Raw genomic sequence first — 12,751 nt, forward strand, 5'->3', positions numbered from 1 at the left:
CAGAATCACAAAGCTATGAAGTGGTAGAAGGTTTGTGCACGATTATTCCTGAATCTTAGTACTGTGCCTGGGATGGGAGGGCATGCTCCCTCCTTGATGGCGTTCTGACAGAAAAATTAATGGTTAAAGTTGTTATTTTGCTATTCAATGTCATAATAAATATTAGATATAGAAAATATTACTTTAGTGATTAATAAAAGTATAAGGACATTAATCCCATATTCTGGAGGCTCATTGAAATTATCCTCAATTTATCTCTAATAGTAGCCTAGATGATCTTATTGTCTTTCCACCAGATATCATTTTTTTCTCCTAATTCTTTATATTCTGAAAGCTTTTGATTCAATGTAACTTGGCAATTATAAGTAGCTAGAACTGTGATATTGATTGAACATAGCATTTAAAAATTTTTATACAGTAATACAATGTCTGGGTGATTTTATTCAGGAAATAGGCATGGAAAAAAGTAAACTTAAGCACCATATATTTGTTGATATTTCCAAGATATCTTAAGGTCTGGTCTTTGAAACTTTCAGTATATAAAATATAAAATTGCTCCTATATAATTCTTAGCATTAGATCTAATTTTTCTAGCATTTTTATACATGCAAAACTTCTTCAATTATAATGTTTGGACAATATTTATAATTCTATAACTCTATATTTGTCATTAAGTCCAGACTGTGATTTCTGATGAGAATAAAAAAAGGGTTGGTTTGTCATTATAAGCCTTCCATTTCCAAAAAAAACAATTTCATGGCAAGAAATTTTTTGTTGGTTTATCATTGCCTCAATTCACACAGATGTTGCCCTTGAAAGGGTTATTGGATTTGTAATGGGAGAACAGTATTATGTTGTCTTATTTATTTCTTAAATTCATAGCAGGAGTTTCTCATACTCAAAGGGATATTAAGCCAAATAGTGATAACCCCACAGACCATTCTGTATCATGAATTCATAGCAGAAAATTATTATTATTATTCTTTTTCATCTTTATTTTTTCAAATTTCAAGCAAAGTAATTTTCAACATAGATTATTTTGCAAGGTTGTGAGTTTCACATTTTTCTACCAATCTCACTTCCCTCACTTCTCCCTATGGCATTGAACAATTTGATATACGTTATACATGTACAATCATGTTTAGCATATTTATATATTAGGCATGTTATGAAAGAAGAATTAGAACTAAGGGCAGGGGAAGATCATGAAGGAGAAAGAAAATTTTAAAAGAAGTTTTAAAACATGAACATACTATGCTTTGCTCTGCATTCAGATTCAAAAGTGTTTTTGTTTTTTCTATGTGGATGACATTTTCCATAACCATACTCTCAGGATTGTCTTTGATCACAGAACAGTTGAGATGAGTTGCATCCATTGTATGCAATAATTTCCTCTTTGAGTTGCATCAGTGAGATTCACTTAGAATTTAATTCTCTCCCTAATTTCCTTATGCTATAATAGATTCTTTGTAACTTCTCATTAATGCCACCTTCAATGCTTACATCTTCTTCTGTCAGTATATTACTTTTTTTTCCAAAATCTTAATTGTTTTAGACCTATCTTGTAACTACAATCTCTGGCAATGTTAACTCTTTAAATTAACCTGATAGAAGTTCAGTTCTGAAAAGCCTTTAACATCATGACATCAAAATCAATTTATACTCATACCCTCTGTCCCAATAGAAGTACAACCCTTATGAGTAAAGTACCATCATATCACAATCAATTTATATCCATACTCTCTATCTAATTATGTTCCTTTCAACGGTCCTCAGAGAAATACAATTCTCAAGAGCCACAGTTATTATCTTCCTGCTTAATCTTATTGAATAACATTTTTTTTTCTTTCCATTACCTTTTTATGTATCTCTTGAGTCTTATATATGAACATCAGATTTTCTAGTCAGTTCTGGTCTTTCTTCCAGGTAACTTGAGTTACCTGAATTCCCCTATTACATTTAAAGTTCATCTCTTCCTTTGAAAGGATATGGTGAATTGTGAGGAGTAATTGATTGTTGTTGAAATCCAAGCTCCTTTTGCCTGTGGAATGTACTATTCTAGGTCATCTGATTCTTTAATGTTGACACTAGTAAATCCTGTGTAATCCTAACTGTGGTTCACTGATTTTTAAATTGCTTCTTTTTGGGGACTTTGCAATATTTTTTCCTTTAGTTGAGAATTCTGAAATTTGGCTACAACATTTGTTGAAATTTTTCTGTAGGATGTTTCTCCTATGGAGGGATGGCATTGTAACTGATGAATTCTTTCAGAAATTATTTTATCTTCTTCTAGAATTTTAGGTAATTTTTCCATGATAATTTACTGCTTGATATTGTTCAGCTCTTTTTCTGATCTTGGTTTTCTAATCATTTATTATCTCTCCTGGATCTATTTTCTAGTTCATTTGTTTTTCCTAAGAGGAAATTTATATTTCATTTATTTTTTAGTCTGTTTTTAAAAAAAGTTTTTGCAAGGCAATGGGGTTAAGTGACTGGCCCAAGGTGACACAGTTATTAAGTATCTGAGACTGGATTTGAACTCAGGTCCTCCTGATTCCAGGGTCAGTGCTCTATTCACTGTGCCACTTAGCTGCCCCCAAGCCTCTTGGGTTTTTGTTGGAATCATGGGGTCACAAAATGTCATTAGTTTCCATTTGTCCAATTCTAATTTTTTATGGTTTATTTTCTTCAGTTAACTTGCATGTTTCCTTTTTTCAGTTGGTTAATTTTACAAAAATATGATTTGTTTTCCTTTTCCAATGGGAAATTTGTTTCCTTTTGATGAGTAAGTAACATTCCTTTCCCAGTTGATCATTTTTACTTTTAAAGGTATTATTTTCTTCAGTCATGTTTTCATCATTTTCCTACATGATTCTCATTTCTTTTCTCCATTCCTCTTCTTCCCCTCTTTGGTTTTTAAAAGCCTTTGCAAGTTCTTCCAAGAAGTGTTTTTGGATTTTAGATCTATTTAAAAATCTAATTGAAGCATCCTATGTAGGCATTTTGATACTACTTGCCTTTTCTGAGATGATGTTTTTATCATCCCTCTCAGAATAATAATTTTTTTTATGATTAGTGATTTGTTTTTGCTCTTTTTACTCATTTTGACAAAGAGACCATAATCCCAAACTTTTTGTACTGGGATCAGAGGTCTGGTCTGTCACTTACAGCTTGGCTATGTCATTGCCTATGGTATTCCAGGTGCCAATAGTTTGGTCTCTGCATCAGGGTAGCCCAATGTCCCAGTATTTCTAGGGCTCAAACTTTGTCTTCTGAACTGAGCATGGGACCCTTACTACTAGCCTGCTTCATTGCTGGCTTGCTGAGTCTATACCTGAGTTGCCCTATTTCCAGTTCTCTCTCACCTAGGTTGAGTTCTATCCCATTTTTACCATTGTAAGACATACCTTTACTGAAGTTCCTCCAAGATATCTTCATTGAGAACTTGTTTCAACCTGTTTTTAAATAGGTTCTGTCACTTTATGGTTTGTGTAGAAGCTTCATTTAAAAATTGTTTTGAGAAAAGCTTTGGGAGCTTCCTAACTTCCCATCACTATCTTGGCTCTCTGACTATTATTCTTGCTTGTCATTTTTCATCCTCCACCAAATTGACAAGGGATTACATTTTGAAGGGTATATTATTATTATTATTATTATTATTATTATTATTATTATTATTTTATCCTAACAGCAAAGCACTAGTACCTCCCTCATTTCTATTTCCATAAAAACCTTTATTTTCTTACACAAAACCAAATACAATCTTTGGAACTTCGAAATGGGGGAGGCAATTGTAATGTTAACCATTAATAATAGTGCTAGAACACACTGAATTACATGATAGTAGATGGAGTTCTACTTGTAATTATAATAGAATATTTTCCATTATATGCAATTTAATCAAATAAAAACTCCTACCTTCTCCATGATGTTTAGTATTAATTATGTTATTACAAACTATACCTCCTTTCAAACAAACTTGATGCTTTTCTAGAATCCTGTTCTCACTTGTTGATTACAAAGAAAATATTTCTTCACTTTTTTACAACATATAGCACAAATTTAATGTAAGCTTTAATCCAATAAAATAGCTGAAATAAGTTTTCTGATTTTTAAAAATTCATACACCATGCATTATGCACAGAATTTGGTGTGGTATGTAATTTACTTTTTATATATAATAAAGCACATGTACACAAAGGGGAATGAGTTTTGAAACAAGCATTATACATGCTTATAAATTAATATGTCCCATCTAGAAAGTGAAATTTCACAGTATAATTACCCTAGTTTATCACAAAGACATAAAGAAATTTATGAAACTAATTATTCTGAAAATGGAAAGATATTTCCCCTTTCTTTTCATTTGCAAACGTACCTAAAAGTCAAATATGTGAAAATGTTACAGTGATTCTACATATTCCACATTTATTAGGATTAGAATAGAGACATTTTAATGCTTTTATAGCAGCAGTAAATATAAATACAGAATCTTGTGATATATCTCTTCTAGTACTGCAGCATTTCTGCCTTGAGTCCTATAATTGAAATTAACTTCTACTGCGTAAAAATATAGATTTTAGAGTATTTTTAGAACCAATATATTTAGTGCTTAGTCTGTAGATTTTTTTAATTAATCAAATTCCTAATGTATTAATCTAAGAAAGGACTTAATGAATATTAGTGATTAGGTTACTGATGCAGTGAAACATTTCAAGTCATATATTCCTTAATTCTATTCAGAGTATTTTTTATTTTACAATGGCCAAATGTTAGAATCATTTTCCACAAAATTCCCCAACTTCGAATTCTCAAAAGACAAATGTGACAAATCTATAGTAACTGATACTGATTCCACAAAATAAATCAGAAATACTTTATGAGTTTTAAAAATGGTTCCACTCATTATTCTCATATCCAACCAGTCAAAACAACCTCACAAATTTTTATTTCAGAATTAGGCTTTGGGAGTCACTCTTTTCTCAGATGGTAATGACTAAGACTTAAACATTTCTCCATTCCACCCTTTAACTCCCACACACTTAAAAATCCTTGCCACATGCAGACAACTCTATGCCTTAGAATCAGAATGTATTATCAGGCACTAGGGGACATTGATGCTGTCAAGCCACTCCAAGGGCTTATCTGTGTTGGGGGTCAGAGAAAGAATAATTGAGAACTGGAATCAATCTTTTATTAAAGTTTTATTAAGATATTTATTGAAAATTTACTTTAGTGCTAAACATATGCCAAGTCCTTGGGATTTAATCCAAGAATAGATAGCTGTGCCTTTAAGGAATTTGATCTACATTAAAGGGTTAAATTATGTTTCTTAATATGTAAATTCAGGATATGAGTTTAATATTTAAATATACTGATTTGGAGAGAGTTTTCCTATCAACTGTGGATATCACAAAAGATATATTTAAGGAGGTGGCACTTTACTTGAATCTTTAAGGAAATTGTTGATTCATTCTAAAAGACCAAGGCAACAAAAGAATATTCCAGGAATGAGAATAAGGAACCTAAGACAACCTTAACAAAGATATAGACACAAGAGGTGAAAAAGAACAAGGTAAAAAAAAAAGGAGGCTAATTCTTCTAGAAAATAGAACATGAGAGAAAAATATGCAATTGGTTTACAAAGACACTAAAATATGCTAATGGGATTTTAATGTGATACAGATAAGTTTGTATTTTGTCCTAGAAGTCATAGGGAGTCAATGGAGTTTTTTGGAATTGAGGAGTAACTCAGAAGTTGCATGATAAGATGTGAAATATAACTGGAAAATGTGTTGAGACAGTATTGGAGAGGACAGATACTGGTATGCAGGAAGAACAGTTAGAAAGGTTTGTTAATCGTCTAACTGGGGTCAGCCAGGGACTAGAGTTTACTCTGTAGCTGCATCCTCATGACTCAAAGAGACTAAGGACTCCTAGCCTTAAGTGTTATGTGAAATAGGAAAGTCATAAGGGACAACTTTGTAGAACAAAAAGAAAAAATATACTTAAGAAAATTTAGGTATAAGCCTAATTCTCTAATAAAAATCTCTCTCTCTCTCTCTCTCTCTCTCTCTCTCTCTCTCTCTCTCTCTCTCTCTCTCTCTCTCTCCCCCCCATACATACACACTTGTTTGTGTGTGTGTGTGTATGTATGTATATATACACATAGAGGTGTATGTGCATTATGAGTCTGCATAAATATGTATATGTTTATCTGTGTATCTGATTACTTCTTGTCCTTCCTCAACAAGACCAAAAGATTGAAAAAGGCCAAAGTAACACTACTATGTTAGAGACAAATTACGGTGCATTGAATGGACTGTGTCTGATCAGACAAATATGAATTCAAAATGCTCCACCACAAGTCAGGCTCAAATTGTTCATATGAACACCTTAGGTATTTGTCCTAATTTATTCATCTCATGGCTCCTTTGAGCTACTTCAATTCTGCCTTGCTCATAGAGCACAGCACTCTCACTGATGAGGGCAAGCCATACTGGGCGGTCTTCCCATACTGCAAATCGATTCCAAAATTCTTAAGTGAGACACTCAACATGATCCTGTATTATTTCTTCTGACCCCCTTGTGAGTGCTTGACCTGTGTGAGTTCTCCATAAAATAGATTCTTTGGAGAGCATCTATCTGGTATTCTAACAACATGAACAGTTCATTGTAGCTGTGCTCCTTGTATTATTGTTTGAATGCTTGGCAGTTTAGCATGAGAAAGTAACTCAGTGTCTGGCATCTTATCCTTCCAGGTGATCTTCAGAATTTTCCTAAGAAAATTCAAATGAAAGTGATTCAGTTTTCTGGCATGGTGCTAGGAGAGTATACAGGTATATACAGGTTTATAGTGGTTGGGTCAACACAGTGGTTCTATAGACCTTCAGTTTGGCAAATATTTCTTCTCTCTAACATTTTCTTTCATAGGTTCCCAAGTACTGAGGCTGGCAAATGAAAGTCAGTTTACAGAAGTTGAAGCTGGATACACATTTTTCTATAGGTGCTGCAGTAAAGGGGAGTACCATGAAGCTGGGGTAGGTTTTGTGATCAAAATTCATCTAGTCAGCAAGCTTGTGTGCCTTCCAAAATCTTGACAGGCCCATGATAATGAGATTTCCATTTGCAGGAAAAATACCATGGTACCATCATCAATGCCTATGCTCCCACGATGATGAATGTTGATGAAATTAAAGAAAAATTTTGTGTAGATTTGTAGACCCTTATCATCAACATTTCAAAAGAGGATAAACAGAACTCTGGGTGATTTCAATGCTGGGCTAGGCTAAGACAAGGAGTCCTTGGTAGAAATGGAGTTGGAAGCATCAATAGCAATGGTCACCTAATACTGCATGCAGACTTGTGCCCCTCAAGAACTTCTTATTACAAACACTGTCTTCTATTTACCTAAATGCAATAAAACTTCTTGGATACACCCTCCCAGAAAACATTGGCATGTAATATACTATGTTAGTGTAAGGAGAAGTGACAGACACGATGTGAGAATGATAACGGCTGTGTGTGATGCAGAGTGCTGAACTGATCACAGACTCATCCTTTCCAAATTAAGTATTCACACTTAAGCTAAGCAGTAGTCACAAGGCAAAATGACTCTCAGAAGAATTAATGTCAACCTATAGTGTTCCAAATATATTAAATAGAATATAGCAGGGTGGCTAGGTAGCACAGTGGATAAAGCACTGGCCCTGGAGTCAGGAGTACCTGGGTTCAAATCTGGTCTCAGACACTTAATAATTACCTAGCTGCGTGGCCTTGGGCAAGCCACTTAACCCCATTTGCCTTGCAAAAAAAAGCTAAAAAAAAAGAATATATAATTTTACAAAAGAAAAAACTTTAGATGTCTTCTTGTATTGAGAGTCGACAACTTGGAACACATGACAAAAAATGTTAACAAGTACATTTTTCACACTTTACTGATTACAATAGACTACATCTTCATAAACACATTATTGACTATGAGACATAGGACTAGCCATCCCATTGATCATTAATTGAAGAAGAATATCAAATTCTTATAGCTAAATGTCCCAGAAGTATTCTTCCAAATATATGTCTCATTCACATGTTCAAAATACACAAAACCAATAGATGAAGCCACAGTGATACCTTTATATAATCATCCTTTGATTACCAAGATTTAGGGCATATAATATAAAGCTGAAAATTCTGCAAGGGCATTTTCCAATGTTATGGAAGATGATTTATATATCCAAATATGAGCAAAACTTACAGATGATGAGGTTTTCCTATGTGTAAAAGATATTGTGGTGATTGCATTAAATCTAGAAGATGATAGAACTTCCTCAATGAAATCCATAACCATTCAAAAGAGATAAGACTAATAAGTGAGGAAGAAAAAATGTTAATTGTCTCTACATATTATGAGCTTCAATTAGATAAGAAGACATGAGTTAATCTATCAATAAACTTGACTTGGACAGATAGAAAATGAATTTAATAAGATCAAGGGAAGAAGTTCTGCTTTTGGTTTTGTTGTTTTCTTTTTTCTAAATAGCAAGCAGTACATTTAAGAACCCCAGGTTTGGGGGCAGCTAGGTGGCATAGTGGATAGAGCATCGACCCTGAAGTCAGGAGTACCTGAGTTCAAATCTGACCTCAGACACTTAATAATTACCTAACTGTGTGGTCTTAAGCAAGCTGCTTAAACACATTGCCTTGCAAAAAAAAAGAGAACCCCAACTTAATCCCAAGCAAAAAAGCTCATTTTTAAGTTCTATTATTGTCTATGTTGTATGTTTGTCACACTGAGAAGAATAAGAACTACAAAGGACAAAAGAGGGATGATAGTAGATGAAAATGGACATAAGCAAAGAATTCAGGTTAGGAATTCAATATAAAATGAGGTAAGTTAGTAGATTGACTGCTAGTCAACTGATGCACTATCTTAACGAATATGCATATATATGTGTGTGTGTATATATATGTGTATATATATATATATATATATATATATGCATACATATGTTTATACATATGCTCTCCCAAATTCCCCTCCAAATAACACTAAAATAATACCTCTGAACAAATGTCAGAATGGTGAAGCAGCTTACCAGCCCATGAAAACTTAGGAAAAATCTGTTTTTTCAGTGTGGAAGGGAAGCCCTGTTTGGTGAGCAAATCAGTGGCAGCAGAAGACCTTCTATGTTAAACAACCTATGTTAAAATTATCTTTACATGTGATTGGGAGAATAGTAAAATGTTATTCTTCAAAAGAATGATATTCTGGAGAGTCATTCACAAATACTTCTGATGAGGAAGAAAATGACATAGCTGGACATGAAGCTAATCATACAAATTAATTTTTAAAAAGACACACATTACAGTTGGATAGAACAGGAAAGTGGGAAGAATATGTTTTTGAAGATGCTGAAATCTTGCAAGAATGATGTTTGATAGATTGAATTCTTCCATGTCCTGGAGCTTGCCATAAAACCTAAAGGAAAACAAGAGTGAATTTTTAAGCAATGTGGGAAAAAGAGAAGGGTAAAAAACTTTGCTTTCCTTTGGTATCTGTTGAGAATATAATAATGGATTTGGGAACTATGGAACTCCCATTTCAGTTCTGTTTTATTACTGTTGTTGTTGTTTCCTATTTTTTTTTTGACCAAAGAAAATGACCCTCAGAAAGAAAAGTATAGACAAATATTTTAATAGGAATTAGAACCCTAACTGAGTGAAGAGGCAATAGGAGAGTTCAGAAGTTGTCATCAGTTAATTCTGAAGAGAAATAGAAATATCATTGTTATACTGTAATAATTCATCTTTGATGAATTATGGTTAATAGGATAGGTACCATAGAACTTGATATAAAAATATTTCCCAATTTTACAAAAGTTTAAAGAAGACTAAACTTTAAACCATAGTTCATCAAGCTTCCTAGTAAAGAATTTGGAAAGCATTTAAAAGGGCTTGACTATAATAGATCTGCAAGATTTCATTAAGATCAACAAAAAGTAGACTAAACTCAACTCCAATTTTGACAAGATAAGTATACTAGAAAACCAGATTTCAGCAAGATATATTTGGAAAGGAAGATATTAACAGTTAAATGATAGTAGAAATTTCAATATCTGACTAAAAATACACAAAAAATTTTTAGGAATAAAATGACATTACTATTGTGGAGAACTCTAGGAAGTTATCCTTTCCATGATTCTCTTCAATACATTTATTAATGATATTGGTAAGAATATGGAAGCTGTACTTTTAAAACATTTAGTTTTACAAATTTTCCTAGAAAGCTTTTGTGACTCTAGCATATCTTATTTTGTATTATATTCAATTAAGTATATGCCAGCTTTCATTTGTTTGGCCATAATTACTTTAAAGGCAGAGACTTCTTTTTTTAACACTACCCAAAAGAGCATATTGAACATAAAAGGCACAAATTTCAGTTGAATTAAGTTTACCTTAGAAAAGAGATTATGCGTGCTAATATGAGAGATGACTTACAAGATTTTATCTATTTTATATGCAAAAGTGCTTCAAGATTTTCTGTAAGCTGGGGCAGCTAGGTGGCACAGTTGATAGAGCACCAGCCCTGGAGTCGGGAGTACCTGAGTTCAAATCCATCCTCAGACACTTAATAATTACTTAGCTGTGTGACCTTAGGCAAGCCACTTAACCCCATTGACTTCCAAAAAAAAATGTTAAAAAAAGGGAAAAAAAGATTTTCTGTAAGCTAATCAATAAGTATTCATTAAGCCTTTAATATTTGTCAGGCCCTTCTGCTAGAGAGAAACAAAGAAAAATGTCCCTGCCCTCAAGAGACTCAGTTTTATAGGGAAGATAACATATAAATAATTACATACACCTAAGTTATATGCATAATAAACTAGAGATTTTCAATAGAAAGAAGATAATAGCATCCAAGGAGATCTGGAAAAGTTTCTTGTAAAAGTTGGAATTTTACATGGATGTTGAAGGATGTCAGAAAAGCAGTTAGGCAAAGGTAAGGAGGTAGAGACCTTTAGATATAGGGTGACCAAAAAATTAATATGACCAGAACTTGGACATGAAGCTCCCTGAATAAAGAATAGCAAGGAGGTCATTATCACTAGGTCTTAGTGTATCTGAGTACATACAATGTAAGAAGACCATAAAGGTAAAAGTGAGCCATATTATGGAGAAATTTGAATCCCAACAAATGATTTTATTTTTCAAACCGAATGTAATGAGGAACCATTGGAATTCAATAAAAGGGGGATAGAGATGTGTTTGTGACATTTTATAGCAATCAATATTAATTGCTGCATAGAGGAAGAACTGGAGTAAGGAAAAACTTGGGGCAAGGAGACGAAAAAGAAGATTTATACAATAATTCAAACATAAAATGAAAAGGACCTGGGGGATTGAAATGTAGAGGGGATAGAAAAATGTTCAAGTTCAGGGTATCAGAAGTAAAGCCAAGAGGGAAATGAATCATGAGTAGCCTGAATCTATCTACAAAATGGTGAACTTTGAAAGAACTTACTAATGAGAGGAGACCAGTATGGCAGAGGGATGCTTCAGAATGAAAACGCCTTATGCACTAAGAGAAGTTTCAGTCTTAGAAAACATGGTAGAAAATCAGAAATAGAGTCAGAAAGAAAATGTTTCTGTAATATTTGTTGTTCCTGTCTTTGTTTATGCCTCTAGTTTTCCCTTTACCTCCTTTAAATACAGTACCAATAGATGCTAGTTGAAAACACTTCCTTTAAAACAATTCTGTTTAAGGAAAAAATATATATAATTACTGTTATATTCACTTCTTACAGATAAGGAAACTGTTTTAGAGAGATGAAGCGACTTTCCCAGGATCACGGAGTTAATAAGTTTTGCAGCTGAGGCATAAATCTTCATCCTCTTATGATATTTTCACTTTGCTATGTTGCCTTCCTTATCTTAGAAGGAAGATATAAATTATATATCATAAATTCTAAAGCTAGTACCTATTACTATATAGTAGATAGATGTTTGAAAGGGTGAAGGGCTAACTCACATATTTCCCTGAAAAAGCTTGAATTCTTTTATAAATTATTGGAGTGTGGAATGTCAGACTCAATAGTTCCATGATTCAGGGCAAGGATCAGCAAACTATAGCCTGCAGGAAAAATTTGGCCTGATACTTGTACTGCCCAAGAGCTAATTACTTTTAAGTTTTTAACCCATGTAGTTTGTCATTTCTTGGTACATTCAAAAGAGAACAGTCTTTGTAATCAGAGAACTGGGTTCTGTCAGAACTTAACAATTCATCAACTTCATGGACTCCTGAAAATGATTTAACATTCCTGGGTCTCATTTTCTTCAACTTTAAACTAAGGAGGTTGGATTATACTACCTCATCTTTTTTCTCCCTATAATAGCTATATCTATTAACATACATCTACAAACACATTTTTAAGTTTCTTGAGGAACCATGTGTTATCCTCTTTTTGAATGTGCCAAGGTTTATTTAGAAATTATTTGGGTCAATTATGTAGGATGACATATTTCATGATATTCTAATTGTCTTCCATGGGCCACAGTCATCTGGAATTTTGTATTTCTGAAGAGACATTTAACATTTGCAATGGTCTTGTGGGTCTTTCCCTTTGGAGATTCTGCCCTTGTCCTTGCAATCTTCATGTGCCACATCTCTCTATAGAAAGACAATGGCTCATATGAACACTTAAAAGAAAGGGAGTCTTGAATCAATGAGTGCATCAGCTACCAATTTTATTTAGCG

This window comes from Macrotis lagotis, chromosome 6 (assembly GCF_037893015.1).
Source record: "Macrotis lagotis isolate mMagLag1 chromosome 6, bilby.v1.9.chrom.fasta, whole genome shotgun sequence".
Classification (NCBI taxonomy): domain Eukaryota; kingdom Metazoa; phylum Chordata; class Mammalia; order Peramelemorphia; family Peramelidae; genus Macrotis; species Macrotis lagotis.